At 43.6% G+C, this 19,609-nt stretch overlaps 1 protein-coding gene across 2 annotated transcripts in view; it reads right to left on the bottom strand.

The window, feature by feature from the left end:
- Positions 1-19,609, bottom strand: part of MPV17 (mitochondrial inner membrane protein MPV17) — a 410,610-nt gene that overhangs the window by 365,902 nt on the left and 25,099 nt on the right. The gene's annotated exons all lie outside the window — the stretch shown is intronic.

The raw sequence follows: 19,609 nt of genomic DNA, 5'->3' as shown, positions 1-19,609 counted from the left end.
TGTTTCCTCCAAATGTTGATGTAAAGCCTAATTCTTTATCCAACACTATCATGTATTGGGAAATTATCCCCGGTGCTTTGGCTCCATGTAGAGCGACCCCAGGTTCCGCAGGCCTAGACCTGCATGCTTTAAATGACGCAAATTTACCAGGAAAAGACCGAATCATTGTTGAAACTGGCATTGGTGTCTGTATACCTGCCGGTAGTTTTGGATTAATTGCCCCCAGATCGGGCCTGGCCCTGAAAGGTGTACAAGTGCTCGGAGGAGTGATTGACAGTGACTATCAGGGAGAGATTAAGGTTCTCCTGCTTAATAGCAGTGAGACTGACTTATTGATTAAAAAGTCTGACCGCGTTGCTCAGTTACTGATTATGCCTGTCTTCAGTGGTGAGATCAAAAAAGGCTCTGCCCCAACGTTACTAACTGTGCGAGGACAAAAAGGCTTCGGATCATGTGATCTTCCTGGAGCTAAAATATGGGTGCAATCGCCTAAAAATCCTCCTGAACAGGCTGATATTATTGCGACCGGTCATGACAACACCGTTTTGGTGAAGAAGCCAGGGAAAGATGGCTGGGAAGCTGTCCCAGCTGATAAATGTTATTTACGAGAATGATTAAGGCCTGTATGTGTATTCTTTCAGATCATTCTCTGGACTGCTGCTGCAGGATGTGTCGGCGTTGGACTCCTTTTGGCCTGCTACGCCGGGAGAGGAGAGGATCCACCGACGCCGGTTGATGGGAGAATCCGAGCTCCACGGTCTGCGTGGAGCACGTCCTCTAACTTCTGGATAACGCTCGCAAAGAGAGTGACGAACTCTCCACATTTCTGTCTTACCCCAATGAGGTCTGTCACTGACATTTTAGCGACCTGTCTGGTTGCCGTCCCAGCATCTACCGAGACTTTGCGACATATTTTTAATATCTCGAATGCCCGACCAAATGTTATTCTGGGCGATTTTGCGGCCCACGAATTCTGTCCCTTATGTACTGCTCTTCCAGACCTCGATATCCCTATTCATTCCCGGATTACTACTTTTAATATTACCCCTGGAGACCTATGTTTTATAATGACATGTGATCCTAAGGCTATCACCGAATGTATTAAGCTAAAAATACAAGCTGCAACTTCTTTTTCAGCTCATCAACGATTGCTGTGTTTAAAGAGACTTCCGAATTCATGTCTTTCTGTGAAGAATAATATGACATGTCAACGTCTGTTAGTTGCCCCTAGTTATTATCGTTCCATGTTATTGCCATCTGGATGGCTCTTTTCTTGCGGGAATTCATCCTGGCCTTATATTCCTGCAAATATTTCTGGTGGCCCATGTGCCATCACTAGATTGAGTTTATTAATGTTTTCCTCACATCCTAATTCACGTTCCCGTATTGTACGTGATTCAATGTCATTGCATGAGGACTGTGATTCCTCTGTCCATCTTTATTCTAAATCGGAATATCTTGGTTTAGCTTTTTCTATTATTGGAGTGCCTGCATTGGCCGTTTATAATGCCAAAACGATCGGCAAGATGGCCTGCTGGATGGTTAAGTCCATCAATCAAACCTCTACTGTTTTATCTGATCTTTTATTAGATGCCCAAGGCGAACGTAGAGCTATTTTACAGAATCGCGCTGCTATTGATTACCTTCTGTTAAAACATGGACATGAATGTTCTGATTTTGAGGGCCTATGCTGTTTTAATTTGTCTGACCATTCTAAATCGATCCAAGCCCATATTGACAAACTCCACGACTTGACTGCAGAAATTAGACAACACATAGATCAGGGTTTCTTTGACTGGCTCTTTAATTGGTTACCTGACTTGCATTCTTTACGACAGATTTTAGGGGGAGTTATCGTTGCCATTTGTGTTTTAATAGCTGTTTGTTGCTTTATTCAGTGTATCCCTTCCCTGCTCCAATTTTGTAGACTTAGCAAGAGACTTAGATCAGTTAATTTTGTTTCCTATTATTCTTCTACTGATGTAAGTTCTATTTAGTTTGTGGTTAATAGACTGGAGTCAAGGGGTGTAATGTAATGGCTGCCTTTTTCTGGCTCCTTTAAGAGGGAGAATGATGGAGAATGACTCCAGCCTATCACCCCCATAGCATAGGGATTAGGACTATAGACAGGACCCCTGCCTTCCATATATTAGAGCATTTTCGTGTCACTTTCCTTAGTGTAGGGCTTATGAATTTAAGTTAAGGGATAGATACATAAGTACTAATCATGATTTGCCCATTTGCTAACGTGTTAGGATATTTCCCATGGAGTTACGCATATTGCGGGCCCTGTAGGCCATCAACGAGACAGACTCCATTTTGCTCTCTGCCTGGTAGCTCGAGAGGCCTTCTAGGTCAAGTGTAGTGTTTTAGTTTCAAGCTGTTGTTCGCTTGGAGAGAACCGGCTCAGGCTGGCCCTTATCGAAGGAATGTATTTTTCTCCACTCCGAAGACACAACTTCAGGCCGGCCGGCTGGGAACGTGTCCTTGGTACGGGGAGGTACAAGAATTTGGTGGGCGGCAGGTTGCTGGCCGTAACTTTCCATGAAGGAACGGGCTTTGATATTAGCGAAGGTGTTAGTCAGTTGTCAGTTAGTTCGTAGGCGGCATCTAGCCGTTAGCATCTCTGCCATTAATTATTTCATGGCGGACAGTCGCCATCTTTGAAGTCCGAGAAAGATTTAAGACCGAAACTCTCTGAGAAAGACTGAAGGAGAATTAGCGCGGAGCGCACTGGCACAGAGAGAGAGAGAGAGACGGTAGCTAATAACCAGCAAGGTTCCGGTGGCCTGGAGGGAAGCAGACGAGGTTGAGCCTAGCGGTGCAGACGTGTACTTGTGACGGCTGGGGTGTGACTGCGAGGCGAGCCAGGACACAGAGACGAGAAGGGAACCTAGATGACTGCCGAGCCCCGACTTCATGTTAACAAGGTGACCTCCGCCCTTTCCCAATAAGCGCGCATTCTAATCTTTACCTTTTCTTTACAGAAATTATGTTGCATAGTAATGTGATGTGTATCTATTGTCAATAAATACCCTAGTTCTTAGAGAACTAATGTGTGCCTTGTATTCCTGTTCAATCCTGGTAAATGGATCTCCTAGTCGCAAATTGTTTGCATGAACGGATGTGAAATCCCGATCAGGTAAATAGTGATCGAACAAAGAGGGAGTGAGTGGACCTTTGATGCCAAGAATAGGAGGTACATCATATAATTTGGGAACCGTATTAAAAGTCATTATCATAGTTTTATCCCAAGTAGATAACTGAGACATTGTCCCGATAATTGCTCATAGGAATGTGGTCGTCGTTGATATGCGGCGCTAGTGAGAACGTTGGGGGGGATTACCAACGCGGATACCCACAGGATTGTGGCTTGCATAAGTGAGAGCGTCAGGGAGGATACTGGCGTGTAGATCTACAGGATTGTGGATCGTTTGGAAAGGAGAGCATTGGGTTCTGCAGGCCCATGTGTAGACGCACCGGATTGTGTGTCATATCTGCCCTAGGGTAGACCGGTCTGGGTCGGGGTGGCCGCGAGACCAACTGATGTGAATAAGATATTGTAGAAAACCTATGCATGTGTATTGCTATTCCCCATCCTTAGGTGCGACCTGTATATACCTATATATCTATCCATATCCATTGTGAATACGTTCTAAGGAGGGAGGTGAGTACGTTTTGGCTGGGTTATAGGGGCCCCTGGGGGCTGATCCCATCTAAGCAGAAAATCCGGCCATTACAACACCTCACTGTTTATTACTTCCAGTTACCGCCCAACGGCAAATCACACCTCACTGTTTAATACTTCCAGTTACCACCCAACGCTAAATCAAACCTCACTGTTTATTACTTCCAGTTACCGCCCAACGGCAAATCACACCTCACTGTTTAATACTTCCAGTTACTACCCAACGCTAAATCACACCACACTGTTTAATACTTCCAGTTACCACCCAATGCTAAATCACACCTTACTGTTTAATACTTCCAGTTACCACCCAACGCTAAATCACACCTCACTGTTTATTACTTCTAGTTACCACCCAACGGCAAATCACACCTCACTGTTTAATACTTCCAGTTACTACCCAACGCTAAATCACACCTCACTGTTTAAAACTTCCAGTTATCGCCCAACGCTAAATCACACCTCACTGTTTAATACTTCCAGTTACCACCCAACGCTGAATCACACATCACTGTTTAATACTTCCAGTTACCACCCAAAGCTAAATCACACCTCACTGTTTAAAACTTCCAGTTACCACCCAACGCTGAATCACACCTCACTGTTTAATACTTCCAGTTACCACCCAACGCTGAATCACACCTCACTGTTTAATACTTCCAGTTACCACCCAACGCTAAATCACACCTTACAGTTTAATACTTCCAGTTACCACCCAATTCTAAATCACACCTTACTGTTTAATACTTCCAGTTACCACCCAACGCTAAATCACACCTCACTGTTTATTACTTCCAGTTACCACCCAACGGCAAATCACACCTCACTGTTTAATACTTCTAGTTACTACCCAACGCTAAATCACACCTCACTGTTTAAAACTTCCAGTTACCGCCCAACGCTAAATCACACCTCACTGTTTAATACTTCCAGTTACCACCCACCGCTAAATTACACCTCACTGTTTAAAACTTACAGTTACCGCCCAACGCTAAATCACACCTCACTGTTTAATACTTCCAGTTACCACCCAACGCTAAATCACACCTCACTGTTTAATACTTCCAGTTACCACCCAATGCTAAATCACACCTCACTGTTTAATACTTCCAGTTACCGCCCACTGCTAAATCAAACCTCACGGTTTAATACTTCCACTTACCACCCAACACTAAATCACACCTCACTGTTTAAAACTTCCAGTTCCACCCAACGCTAAATCACACCTCACTGTTTAATACTCCCAGTTACCACCCAATGCTAAATCACACCTCACTGTTTAATACTTCCAGTTACCGCCCAATGCTAAATCAAACCTCACGGTTTAATACTTCCAGTTACCACCGAACGCTAAATCACACCTCCCTGTTTAATACTTCCAGTTACCACCCAATGCTAAATCACACCTTACTGTTTAATACTTTCAGTTACCACCCAATGCTAAATCACACCTTACTGTTCAATACTTCCAGTTACCACCCAACGCTAAATCACACCTCACTGTTTAATACTTCCAGTTACCACCCAAAGCTAAATCACACCTCACTGTATCAGTAAATGAGAGTATGTGAGTACAGTAAGGGTGAGTGAATGGGTGTATCAGTGACTATTTCAGTGAACGAGTTGCGGTGTGATACACTCTATGAATGAAATAGTGGTTTTGTGAGTGCCTTTATGAATAACTGTCTGAATGTTTGCATAAGTTGTTATGTGACTGACTGTAACTATCCTGTATCATAGTGAAAGTTTTACTTCCAAAATCGGCCAATGAAAGTTATGCTAATCTATGGCAACAACACTTTATGTCTAAAAACAGTCTGCTTGATAATCTCTAAACAATATGTCTTTTATAGAAAACATGTTTTGAGACATCGTATAAAGTTGAACTCTAGCCACTATTTAGAAAGAAAAAGAACAAAGATTTGTTAGTATTTTATCGCCAAATTCACACCATTATAACAATACTCATTACACATGTTGTAACACTGTATTACAATGTAGTAAAAATATCATTTTTGCTTTTTTGCTGTAGCTTTCATACTACTTCATTATACACGGTGGTCTGTACAATTCATTAAGCTTTTTCTGATGTTACTACAGTACTCAAAATAAACATATGTTAAACATATTTCGCAAACTATTATACCTGGTACAATATTACAAATAATTATGAGCACCTTTCAGTTTTAGAGCTCCTTTTGAGAAAATCACTCCTGGTAGGCCAAATGATGTTAAAATGCTGATGATCCTTAAAGACAATATCGTTATTTTCCACGAGTAGTAAGTAGAAGTTTGGTTAATGAAACAAAAGGGGACATTTTCAACTTAAAGCTGCTGTAATTGAATTATGTCCATTCTGTTTGTATCTTAAATTACACAGTGTAGTATTTAGATGTGGTGTTAACTCCTTTCTGGAAGATAAAAGGAATGTTGAATTTTGAAGACGTTTTAAAGACATTACCCCCAAAAGGCTGAATAATGTCTAGAAGAGTAATGAACCATGTGTAAGAAATGCAGAGGGACACTTTTATATCCTGAATTCCTCCTTAGAACTTCGGGTGAAGAAAGAAAAGATAAGAGTTTGGTAGTTTGAAAACGAAGTTTTTTAGGTTGATGTCATTATATTCCATCCATTGAGTTTGACTCTATAAATAGAGAATGTAGTGCCCTGAGGTTGTAAAGTAGTTCCTTTAGTTGATATTTGTACAGCTTTGTAGTTTGTAATTTGATTTTAGAATTTGGAACCATCTCCTCTGTAACGTTGTAGAATACTATAAGGTATTTCCCGTTCGTCTTAGGATTAATGTAGAGATCTGCAGTTTGGACAGGTCAAGTCTTGGGTTTTCAACTATTTGTCAAAAGGTACACTTTTTGAATCTGATAATGCTAAATAGAGTATATTTTAGTGATAGATGAATGATCACAATCTTCACAGTCATAATTCCATGTTTAAGTAACTCAGTTTGAATAAATCATCAATATTTACATCATCTTCTTCTAAAACTCAAAACATAACCATAATACATTCTTGTGCATCTTGTTGACTGTTGAGAGTAAACGTTACTGATCCACTACATTTATCTAAAAGGTCTTGAAAACCTACAGCAGAATGTGTCAGAGTTCTGTCAGTTAGTAAACGTTGGAGTAAGTGATACAGTGTAGCACACAATCTCTTATCTGTTTTTTGTTCAACTTGGTTCACTAGATGTAGTAGATGAAACAGTACATTGAGAACAACATTTGCATAGCAGTTGGTACCTGAACTGTTTTGCAACTGGCAATCTAAAATATCGACATCATTTTCCAGTTTTCTCTTCTTAACAGCTTCTACTTTATCCTGGTGTCCTTTCTTTTGTTCAGCATCTGTACACTATTCTGTAATCTTCAGTTTTGGAAAGATTATCAGTTTCTTCTAAACGGTATTGGCCAAAATAAGGAGCACGTCCACTTTTTAACCAATTGTACTCTCTTACACAACTTGCATCGGCACTAACTTTCTTTTCATCAAAATCAATCAAAAGCATACCGGACAATGTTCTAACTCGCGACAATGCTACATATGACATGCCTTCTTTAAATACAGTATTTCCTATAATAATAAAAGCTGTATCTACATTTAAAACTTGTGATTTATGGACAGTAACAGTATATGACAGAGATGTTGGCGCTACACATAAGTATTTCACTAGCAAAAAACAAACAACACAACGGCCAATCGGCTTTACACTATCGATCTGATCAAATTTTATGGCCAAGTATTCAACCACATCTCTATTTGGAAAATGAATAAAATTATTTACTTTACCCATTGCACCATTTCCTAACCCTGCCTCAACATTTAAATTACAGCGCAAAATTACTCAGCAGTCTTTACTGATGCATAATCACTTTTCTAATCATGCAGTTTTGCATACCGACTTCTCGAAAGCATCCAATTTTGCTTTTAGATTTTCTGTCAGTAGTATTGTGACTCCCTCATGTTCCTTTTTATCAATAGCTGTGATTTACAAAATATCTTCTTTCTCTAGTTGTAGTAATTGTTAAACTTGGAGCGCTCGTCAAGTGTTGGCATTAAACAAACTATAGACTTCTGTTCATCAGTTCATTTGTACATTAGTTCAGCTGCAGTAATATTAATTGGAAATAGTTTCTTAATAAGATGAGTTTCCAAAGCATGTTTTCCCTCCTGTGTTAGAAATCCTACTTTAATGTCCATCAGGATATCTGCATATTGGATGCCTGACACATATTCTTCAGTAGTTCCTTGTATTTAAATTTTAACCAAATATTCACATTGCCAATACTCCCCAGAGAATTTCTAGTTTTGAAAACAGTTTGTCCTTTTACGGGGGTCAGTTGCAGTAGGTCCCCAAATTCAATCAAATGCTTACCGCCAAAGAGCACATCGTAGTTTGTTCTTAAAATCTGCTGCATTCTTAAGTGTAGGAAGGCAAGCATTACGTTAGATACCATGCTAACCTCATCAATTATTAAAAACTTCATTTTCTTCAATACTCTTCATACCTCATGGCAAGCCTCCCCAGATCATTTCTAGTATTTCATTGTATTGTTATATTCAATAGGTAGCATTAGTAGGTGATGGAAAGTAATCACTTTAATGTTATGAGCAGCTTATCCTGTTGGTGCTGTTTCTACATATGACACATTTGATTCTGTAGTCTTCTGTAGATAACTAATGAGAACTTTTTTTTCCAGTGCCAACTTGACCACTGATGTATAGTAATATTGGTTTGTACAAGGAACAGTCACACTGTTTCCTCTTGTGGAGAAACCCATGCTCTATTTTAACTTTAACTTCGTTGTAAATTTCTTTCTGTTCATGTTCATTTGGTCTCTTAAGTGTTCAAAATCCATAGTTTCCTCTCTTGCTTCTTGCATTGCAGTCTGCAGCTCATTCACAGCTATAGCTTCTTCATTTTGAATAAGTGGTTCTCCAAGAGGATCTTGACTTATTGGTGTAGAACTTTGGCTGCAATTGTTTCTTCCTGTTCATTCTCATCTTTCAACATTTGCAAGTAGGTTGGAAAGACTGAACAGTCAATTCTGTTTTTCAAAGCATCCAAAGAGTCTTTACAACAGTCATACTGTCCAAGTAAATCTGATTCTGCACGCCGTGGCTTGAACAACTGCAAAAGTGTGAAGTAAAAAAAGTCTTCTCTCCACAGTTTGGCAACTAAGCTTTTGGTGGTTAATTAGATTCCCTTTGTTGTGTCTCACCAAACAGCTGTCACACCCAAGTACTGAATATATTCCATTTTGTATGTTTTCAGTTACATTACTTCTATAGGTATTGCGCCAAAGTACGTCATAGAGACACATTTTTTGAAGATGAGGAGTCCTTCTTGGGTAGTATGTATCGAGCATGTTAGTTTTCAGAATGTTTCTACTTTCGGGATCAAATTCTGCAAGGTACTGTATTTCTGGGAAAAACATTAATACTCTATTTCGACTTCTTGCAAAGGGCTTGGCTTAGCCACACAATTTCTCTTGACTTGGAGAACAAACTAGCCGAGCTCAACTTCTTTGAACATTCGTAGGATTACATTTCTCTGTGGTAATGCATTTTCAAACTGAAACTATAATTTCTTCGTAAGAATCTTTTCTGTAGAAATCTCCTCCCATATCGTTTTCATCACAGGCTTCTCTGATTTATTATATAAGAAGTGACAATACAAGCCACAGCGATAGAATTGTCTGCAATAAATTGTAGATCCATATTTGCAATCCACATCGTCAGAATCACAGGCTTGTAGTCATTGATATACTTGGAAGCTTCTGTTCTTCTGACATACGTATTTTTCGGAGATCTCCATGTCAGGGTGTGTCTGACTGCAGACAAAAGCTGTTAACTCTTCCTTCTGAGATGACAGGTCATGGGAATCCAAATCAACATCTTGTGTAGAATTTTCCTTTGCATCTGTATTTTCATCCACAGTACTTCCCACATCTATGAATTTGAAATCGTAGAACATATCTCAAGCTCTTGTCACCCCCATCTTTTGGAATGGCACATGTCACCTGCTGTTGTATGAAAGACAAGACAGACTCATCACTGTCAGCACCAAATTTCTGGCATCTTTTGCCCATAACAGCATGTAAATAAGTGTGAATAAGTGGCTTGAAGCCCCGCCCGTCATTTCCATTGGCTAGCATCACCGTTTATGCTAAACAGTGGCCTGCCATTGGAAATGGGGATTTGTAGCCACTGCCCTTTCCCTTTTTCAGATGGCCCTTCTGAACAGGCTTGTCTGCTTCATGGCTGTCGTGAATCATTTTCTTATCTTTATGGGGCCATGTGTTTCTAATTAGCTTGGAGGAACGCACTGCCCCCGGATTCTCAAATGAAAAAAATCTTGGTTTCCTCAAGATTTTTTTCCTTTGAGAGGTCGGGGGCAGTGCATGCCTCCACGCTAATTAGAAACACATGGCCCCATAAAGATAAGAGATCGAAGGGCTGAGAGGAACTAAGTTTAGCTGTCCGGTCGATTGTTCATCGGTTAGCAGTCAGTCTGAGGGACTAGCAAGGCTTGTGCAGCACCAGTGGAAAACTGGAGATTTTTTTACGGACCGCTCCTTCTAAAAGGCTGGGAGGGTGTGCGTCATTGCCATCAACAGCAGTGTGATCTCCAGCCAGCCCTGGTGCCTCCCATCGATGATGTGCCACATATGAGAGAACAGCTGTAGGGTCACCTAACAACATGAACCAGCTGACCACCAGTTCTGGACTTGCAAATGGACTTCATTCTGACTGTTGTGGTCTTGGTTTCCTTCCATTGCACTAATTAGATGATTAATAAGCAAAAATCCCAGAACAGGAGCAGTATACTTGATGACTTGTACCATGCATGGCTCTCAACTCACGGGCCTGGGGTACGGGATCTGTCCTCTCCCCCCGCTCACCCGCCATCCTCACTTCTTCAGCCGATATATTGCAACAAACACCTGCGCGGGAAGCGAGTGTTATTATTTGCACATAATAATTTAAAAACAGTTTTTTTCCAAAAAGCTCTTCATGTCCTGTAAAACACAAATACCAGCGTTACACAATTTAAGGTACTCCATTAACTGACCTTTTGGAACATGGGAGGATGTCTTGTCAGGATATTGATTCTGCCATCCTGGCTTTGTTGAAGTGCTGTATGTTGGAAATCACTGAGCTATCTGTCAGTCGTGCCGACAAGAGAATCTGACTGCTGGGTGAAGATTGGAGTACGACTGAGACTAAGTATAACATAACACTACTTTGTTAAATATGCTATGCACTTGAATCAATTTTTATCCACTGTTTTTAAACATTCAGGAAGTTAAAATAATGTCATATTTGGTCACAAATAAATAAATAGGGAATCTATGTCTGAAGTTGAGAGTAGCGCTGTGTTACATTCTATAATTTATAGTATATATATTATGTATGTTTAGGTTATGTATACATGCTCCTTTAAGGCATGCAACATGTGTTTTTTCCATGACAGTTCTTTATTCCAAACAGAACTTTGCTAATGTATTGTTCTATTACTAAGAGTCAGTTGCATCTGGATTTTGTCCTGCTGGGATCTGTATGCTGTGCTGGTTAATAAACATCTTAATTTTATTCAACTGGATTGCTTCTTACACGCTGCCATGCTGCTGCCAAAAGTTGAGAGATAGTGTGGTTTGAGGCAGCCACCCAGCCAGAGCATGTGTGGCACCCCCAGCGAGGGCAGGCGGCCTTTCCTTCTGTGTCTGCATCTCTATGGACAGTCTCAGCTCCTGCAGGTCAGAGGTGAGCACCACACATCCACTTCCCATCAGCCGGACCGCGTGTGTCGTATCGCATCTGTCTGACCTGCAGTTGGGATAGGGCAGGCAGGAAGGGAAGGGGCGGGGGATGGACAGGAAGTGGGGGAAAGAGGGCAGTTGTAAGGCAGAAGGCGGAGAGTAAAGAAGTGCCTTCCATGACTCCATGACTATTCAGGGTGGGATTGTACACTGCCGACAAGGGTGGGATAACTCAAAACCCACATCACCCGCACCTGCCGCAAAAATCGCGGCCGAAGACTGAAGAGCCGGCAGCCCGCATTCGAAACGAAAAGTGCTGCTCAACAGGAGCGCTGCACGCCAGGCGCAGCCCAAGCACACGGGGTCCATGCTGGGACACAGATTGCAGTCAAAATTGAAGGAACTCCAACTGAGATGCGTGAGGAGTGTGGAAACGACCAGGAGCCCATCTCTCTGTGAGTTACAGTGAATGAGCTGGGGTGTGCCTGAAGTTCTTTATAAGAGTGAAGATACTGCAGTCTGAGGACCTCTACAACAGAGAGAGAGACATATTCAATGACTGTGGGAGAAGAGTTTTGTCCCGAGCGGTGGCCATTTTAAAGTCAGGCATCGCCCATAGGACCCTATTGGATTTTCAGTGGCGGCCATCTTAAAGTCAGGCAAGGCCCAAGTGAAGGAGACATAAAAGGAACTGCGCCGAGCAGCCAGTGATTAGAGGAATCAACTAACGGCCTCGAGATGACCACCCAGCTTGACACCTCGGGCACCGGAGCGGCGGCTCAACCCTAACAAGTGCCGCAAGTATTCATGGGAATATCCTATCTGCGCCCGCCAGATCCCCTGGAGCTGACCTCCGGAAATAGCATGGGACCTAAATGGAAGAGCTGGGCGGAAAGACATTGCGCAGATTATCAAAGAATTGCCCGCCGCCAACGCCGCCTCATATGATGAGGTAAAAGGGGCTCTAGACCGGAAATTCCTACACAAGCGCAATTTGGACTACGAGCGTTACACATTTAACTTAGCGTCACAAGAAAAGGACGAGTCCATGGGTGATTTCATTGTACGCATCAAGCGTTTGGCCCAACATTGCGAGTTCGCCGCCTTCAACACAGAAGATGCGCTGCGACTGCGCATAATTGAAGGCTGCCAGTCCGAATCCCTGCGACGCCGCCTGTTAAAGAAAAACTACACGCTGGAAGAAATAGAGGAAATGACGAGAATAAATGATCAGGAGGAAGATCACGCCAAGAAAATGGAAGCCACGAAGCCTGAAAAGAAAGAACATGCCTTTAGGATGCAAACCCGCACCGACGTTAAACGTCGTTCGGATCACCCCAAGTCAAGAAAGTTCACGCAGGCGTCCAAACGAACATCATCTCGCCAAAGAACGTCATCACGTTATGAGCCACGACATGATAGAAGTAGCAAACCTGCATCGAGATGCTACCGGTGTGGTTAAGAATACCCACACTCGGGGCAATGCCCCGCCACCGATCAATAATGCCACAGATGTGGAAGAGACAATCATTTTGAAGTGGCCTGTCAAACGCGACAGTCTGAGCGGAAGTCAACCACATCACGGCCGACTACGCACCATCATGCTCGAGCAGTAAAAGGCAAGGAAGGATGTTCAGGCAGCTCATCACGATCAAGCGATCGCTCAATCAACTCATACCAATCCAGAAGGTCAACGTCCAGAGACTCATCGCCACATACTCCCGTGTCACAGGACAGTGACGAATACATATACATGGTGTCAGATCCGGACAGATTAAAGAAATATCCCAAATTAGACATCAAAATCGGAAATCACCCGGCGAAATTCGTGTTAGACTCTGGAGCGTCGTTGAACTATATATGCACCCTCGAATACCAAAGCATGACGCCCAGACCTAAACTAGAACCTGCTGCAGTACGAGTTTACACCTGGATGTCCAGAAAACCGCTGCCATGCCTAGGCAGATTTAGTACCACACTAACATACAAAGATCGACAAATCGAAGCATAGGTTCATATGGTCGAAGGTCCTGACGCAGCAGACTGTCTCCTTAGTCTGCCAACAGCAGAACAAGCTCAAACTCGTAGACCTTCTCTATATGGTAGATGACACCCCTGACATCGTCAGCAAATTTCCAAATCTCTTCAAGGGTCTAGAAAAGCTCAACCAATTTAAGGTCAAACTACACATCGATGAGCTAGTAACGCCAGTGGCGCAACATCACAGGAAAGTGCCATTCCATCTGCAGCAGGCTATAGATGACGAACTACAGGAACTACTAAGGACGGACATCATTAAATGCTCTTTTGGTCCCACACCTTGGGTATCTCCAGTGGTGATAGTACCTAAAAAGGGGCAAGACAACAAAGTACGCCTATGTGTGGACATGCGTGCGCCCAACACGGCCATCGAGAGAGAAAGGCATCCAGGACATCACATTAGTGATATGATCGCCCGCCTCAATGGAGCGACTGTCTTCTCAAAACTGGACCTCAACAAGGGATACCATCAATTAGAACTACACGAGAAGTCACGGTATATCACAACTTTCACAGCACATCAAGGACTTTTCCGTTACACGCGCCTTAATTTCGGGATATCCTCGGCCGCCGAGATAATCCAAGAAGCCATCAGGCGAGTAATTCAAGGCATCCCCAATGCCTTCAACTATAGTGATGATATCCTGGTATTTGGAAATAATCAGACTGAACATCACACAGCACTAGACAGAGTTTGCCATGCATTGCTCAATGCCAACCTTACTTTGAATCCCGACAAGTGTGAATTCCACAAATCGACCTTAAAATTCTACGGCCACATCTTCTCCAAAGATGGCATGAAACCTGACCCAGAGAAAGTGTCAGCCCTGGCAGATACACCACAACCACAAGACATCAGTGACCTCCGATCCTTCTTAGGGATGGCGAGCTACTGCGCACGATATATCAAAGACTATGCAACAATCAGTTATCCACTCAGAGAACTCACTCGCCAAGGACAACCATTCCTGTTGACACAGGCCTGTGACCAAGCCTTCAACAAAATCAAGAGAGCAGTGGCTCAGCCATCAACCTCGCATACTTCGACACCAAGTGAAAGACTGAAGTGACTGTTGACGCCAGCCAAGTCGGACTAGGCACTATCCTTGCGTAATATCAAGAGGACTCTCATCAACGACACATAGTCGCCTATGCCAGTCGCAGTCTCACTGATACTGAAAAAGAATACTCGCAGCCCGAGAAGGAGAGCCTCGCGGTTGTATGGGCCTGCGAACCCTTCCACCTCTTTGTATATGGGAAACACTTCACCCTCATTTCGGATCATCAAGCCCTTGTCACGATATTTGGAAACCCCAGAGCCAAAATGCCCCCGCGCATCGAAAGATGGGGACTGCGCCTCCAAGACTACGTCTACACCATCATCCATAAGCCTGGAAAATCAGAGAATCCAGCAGAGTACATGTCACAACACCCCATCCACACACCAAGGAAAGAAGCTCCATGGCAGAGGAGTATATTCATTTCGTCATCGACAACGCGTGCCCTCCAACAGTACCACTGGAAGCCACCCGTGATGCGTCAATACAAGACCCCGTTTTTCAAGACGTCATGAACCGCATACGCACCAACTCGTGGAGACACCTGCAGGACGGCTCTCAAAATGGTAGCCACAACACCCAAGAACTAATGCCGTTCAAACACATACAGGAAGAACTATCTGTCAGTACTGAGGGCCTCCTGCTGGGAGGGGGTAGGATAGTGATCCCGCAGAAATTACGACAAGGTGTCATCAATTTGGCCGATGAAGGCCACCGAGGAATAGTCGATACCAAGAAAGCACTCAGAGAACGTGTCTGGTTCCCACTACTGGACCAGATGGTGGAAAACACACTTAAAGACTGTACCCCGTGCCAGCTAGTGAGTCGTGAGGAACCGCCAGCCCCACTGCAGATGTCAGACTTACCAGAAGGGGTATGGCAGCAAGTGGCCATCGACTTCTTCGGGCCCCTGAAGTCGGGCAAGTACATCATCGTCATCATGGACGAATATTCACGATTCCCCATCGCACATCAAGTTTCCTCCACCAAAGCACAGCAGTGATACCCATCCTTGATGAAACGTTCGCAGCCTGGGACATCCCCATGAGAGTAAAATCAGGGCCACCATTCAACGGACATGAGTTCGCTGAATTTGGAACACATCTTAATTTCAAACACAAGAAAATAACACCGTTATGGCCCCAAGCCAACGGCATGGTTGAGCGATTTATGGGAACACTTAAGAAAGCAATCCAACAAGCTGAGCTCGCTCACCGTGACATACAACAGGTCTTGAATGAAGTACTGCGGGCATACCGCACCACCCCTCCAGCACCACAAATCAATGCCCAGCCACACTAATGCTAGGACGAGTTCCTCGCACCCGGCTACCTGCATTGAGCAACGCCTCACAATCTCGAGTTGTGACCACTGACAACAACACCTTGGTCAAACTAGATCATGACAAGAAATGGAAGATGAAAATATACGCTGATAAGCGGAGACATGCAAAACATGCAGACATTCAGGAAGGAGACTGGGTGATGGTCAGACGAGATCGCACGACAAAAGCGGACAGTCGATACCTTGCTCACCCCCCTGTGAGTCTCCAGTCGGAAAGGGACTATGATCACAGCTGAAGCAGATCACAAGCGAATAACTCGAAACATATCACACTTCAAGAGATGCACGTCCCCGAAGTGTGATGAAACTCAAACTTACGACTTTAGTGCCGACTCCCTGAGTCAGAGTGAGAGCAGTGACCGAGATCACTTCACCCGGGCAAGCCATGAAGATGTGAGGGATCGGCAGACTCCGGGGTCGGAACGGCCCCGCCGTCCACGACGACACATCAAGCGACCAGTTCGCCTCATTGAAGAACTTTAAAGACAGTAAGACTGTTTTGTACAAAAGGGGGAGGTGTCGTATCGCATCTGCCTGACCTGCAGTTGGGACAGGGCAGGCAGGAAGGGAAGGGGCAGGGGATGGACAGGAAATGGGGGGAAAGAGGGCAGTTGTAAGGCAGAAGGCGGAGAGTAAAGAAGTGCCTTCCTTGACTCCTGGCTCCGAGTCTTTACTCAGGGTGGGATTGTACAGCATGCTTGGGATGCTTCAGCAGTCAGCTGGCCAGTGAGCAGGAAGGAGGTGATAGGAGATGGGACATTTCACAAACAGGTCAGACAGGCCCCCAGCAGCCACCGGAGAGGAAGGCCTTCTCGGACATAGCCCAATGTGTGATGCAAGTGGAGGCTCCTGCCAGGGCATGTGCTTTAGCTAATGTTGTACTGGTCTGTTCTTTGCAATGGCGGTGGAGTGAGAGCGCAAGCAACTAGAGGAAGGCAGTGTGGCCTGTAACGTAACTGAGGACTTTATTTTGGTTTAACTTTGTGGAGAGGAATAGGGGTGTTCACAGGTGTCAAAAGCCTCAGTGTCATGAGTTACACATTAGGCCAGATGACTTAAAATCTGTGAGGTTGAATATTTTTTCAGCAATTAGGGTTGGACACTTGCCACCGTTATTTTGGGGTTCAATCTTTCTTTTATTATAAAGTGTGTGCGAATGAACTATTGTTTTTTTAAAGTGAAACTTGTGATTTGACACTGCTTTTTTTTTGTTTGTGCGGTAATTATGTTGTACTGTATCTTATACAACCTTCACCCCACTTTCCAGGAGATGGCTCTTTTCTACACAAATAAACTGCCCTGGATAGTCAAGTAGGCTTTCGACACAAATCTTTCCATATCAAAATAAGCATGAACCCTACTTGCTTACACCTCTGATACTACCTCGGTACTCCCTACAGACTATGACAGAGGTGTCCACCGGAGGTCCAGAAAGGTCATAAACATGGTAACTCCTGACTATTCTGAGCGGATTTATTATATGTAAGTAGCTTTGAGACAACATACTGAACATTTAGCATGCTTCCAGCCCCCTGGTCCTATCCTGGACACTCCAGCTCTAGGATCTGGGGAAAGTCTGGAACTTGTTCTCTTCCTACCATTTCTCACTATCTGTTTATCTGCCTCTTTCTCTCTCTCTATATATATGTATATATATATTTCCCTCTGTTCCCTTTCTCTCTGTAAAAATGTAAATCCGTATTTGTAAAGAGCGAACTACTCACCCTTACGGGTCTCAAGGCGCTGGGGGCCGTCGTGGAAATTAAGCGAGCAATGCCCAGAGTCACATGGTGCTGAGCTGAGCTGCCGGCGATCTAACCGTGAACCCTGTGCTCCGAAGTCAGGTGCCCTGGCCGCTGCACCACACCTCTGCCTCACACACATGCATGCACGCTTCACTTCTTTCCCTCTGTCAATCCATTTGCAGGATTCTTTTTGACAGCTTGGCTGCACTTCAGCAAGTTAATCCTACAAGAAGTGAAGCTCAGACCAAAATATTGAAGTTAGCTTTTGTGTAGGAGCCTGGGGAGGGGTTGATTTGCCCTTGTATTGCTAAGTCGCTGGGACATTGCTCTCTTGCTGCCAGAAGCCATATGATTCGACGTTAAACTAAGTTTAACCTCTCCTGGCCCAGAAGTTATGTTAAGTTAATTATTTCCATACTATTGTATGCCCAGTGCAGTCGCCTTAACGCACTACGGTTGAACGTGAAGCCTAAGGGAAGGCTTTAACAAGGTTCTGGAATACTAAAGGAGTGTTAATTCTTTCCACAGATTTGAATGACACTATATTTCCCATCCCGTCATTTTCTTTTATTTACTAGACTGATGCATTATGGGATACGTAGTTTGGTTCCTGCTAGTGCAAATGATCGAGCTACAAGTTCCAGATTTCGGTGGTTTGTAGTCATTTAGTCATCGGGTGCTTCAGGTTGGTTGGTTTTCCTTCCACCGGAATTAGGCATGGTACACACTTTTGCCATAAGATACCAATCCTATAAACATAGGTGGTTACCTATCTTACCTGCATTATGCATCATACTGCTTTCCACACTTTCCTTCATTCAAAATAACGCTAATCTCCTCCAATCTTTCTTCCTTCTCCATAGATGCTCTCCCCCGCACCATTCTTCTGCCTCAATATATTCTACTCCTCACTATACTTCATTAACCCTCATGCTATTCTTCGAATCATTTTTCCTAACAAATATTAAACACCGCTCTTCTCATACTAATGCTATGCTTTAAACTACTGCACAGCTAACAAAAACAATTCTAACAATATACTCCCACAACATAACACAAACAAACACTAACTAATACAAACTATAATACAATACCATTAGCAAAGCAAATGGCTTTAACTTAAACAAAGGCGAGACCTATTGCATTTCCAATGCTTGTTGATATATGCTAGTTTCTACTGAGCGAGGCATCTGGAATGGTGCTATGCGCGGTGTGTATATATATGGACATTATACTTAAGACCTATGTGAATTTGGCGGGACAGGCCTGGATGTGATACGACGAGGCATTCAGGGCAAGGATGGTGGAGGATAATGAGGTCCTAGGAGGTGAGTTGGAAAATGTGTGGCTGCAGTGGATAGCACCCACGAGGCCTTCTCTGCTGGCCAACCACACACACAGTGGTTTGCTGTTAGCTTACTATCCCTTTGTGGGTATCAGTAATTTTATGGCAAATAACTGGCCCCACCCTGCGGGACGAGGGTAAGTGGGTGCATGTTGAATGTTCAGTTCTGGACTAATCCCATTAGAACACAACTAAGGCTGAATTGCATTAGGCTAAGTCCAGTCTGAAGTGGCACGTTGGAAAAACCAATGCACTAGGGTGCCCTCCTAAGTAAATACCTGAGCATAAGATTAATTCAAGCATTCCACCCATCACTTTTTTGTATCCCTCAGTGTGAAGGTATGCCCAGGCGTAGATCCCGTGCTCACTGTGCCATCGGAACCAAGCTGCACCCGACTGAAAAGACCCATATATACCAAAACTGCTCTGGGGTTGCTTGTATTTTAGTTCAAAATGAACCTAATCTGGCCTGTTGGAGCAGAATCAAGGCTAGTTTGCATACAGGGGTCCTGTCTAAGGTGGCATTGTGGACAAAAAAAAACGATAGACTAATTACTAGGGGCTAAGATTAATCCAACTATTTCTCCCATCACTTTTTTGTATTCCTCAG

Source organism: Lissotriton vulgaris, chromosome 6 (genome assembly GCF_964263255.1).
Source record: "Lissotriton vulgaris chromosome 6, aLisVul1.2, whole genome shotgun sequence".
Classification (NCBI taxonomy): domain Eukaryota; kingdom Metazoa; phylum Chordata; class Amphibia; order Caudata; family Salamandridae; genus Lissotriton; species Lissotriton vulgaris.
This window is presented reverse-complemented; position numbering and strand designations above follow the sequence as displayed.